The following is a 512-nucleotide window of genomic DNA, read 5'->3' on the forward strand; positions in this document are numbered from 1 at the left end:
CGGCTGTGAGCGAGCAACACAACTAGATCGGCACTTGCGGTACATTGACTGAGCGGTAGATGACAAGGAAGGAACTGCTTCCATCGGTTACTTGACGAAGCTGAATGTGTAAGAAGCACTTTGCGCTTAGTGCTTGGGCGGTTAAGCTTAAAGTAACTTAAAAAGAGGAGGCGCTTACGTACTCTGTTGCACAGGTTAGCTCCCAGCTGGTCACCCCCAACAACAGCCGCATGGGGAAGGGCAACTCCTCATTAGATTTACGCTAGAGAAATATCTTGTTAAAAATTAATGTAGGTCTGCACCGATATCCGGAAGTTTGGCCCCAAGCTAAATTGTCGAAGATATAACACGATATCTGGTCAAATAAACACGACTCGTGCATTTCCCAATTTCAAGAAATTTGATAAAATGAGCTCCTTTCTGGAGGGTGGTTTTGATTGTAAACTAAGCAGTTAATGACCATCTGTGTGTGTTGTGTAGTTAAGTGCACTATATTCCCGGGGTATTCCTTA

The sequence above is a fragment of the Opisthorchis viverrini genome, assembly GCF_000715545.1.
Source record: "Opisthorchis viverrini unplaced genomic scaffold opera_v5_735, whole genome shotgun sequence".
NCBI classification, from domain to species: Eukaryota; Metazoa; Platyhelminthes; class Trematoda; order Opisthorchiida; family Opisthorchiidae; genus Opisthorchis; species Opisthorchis viverrini.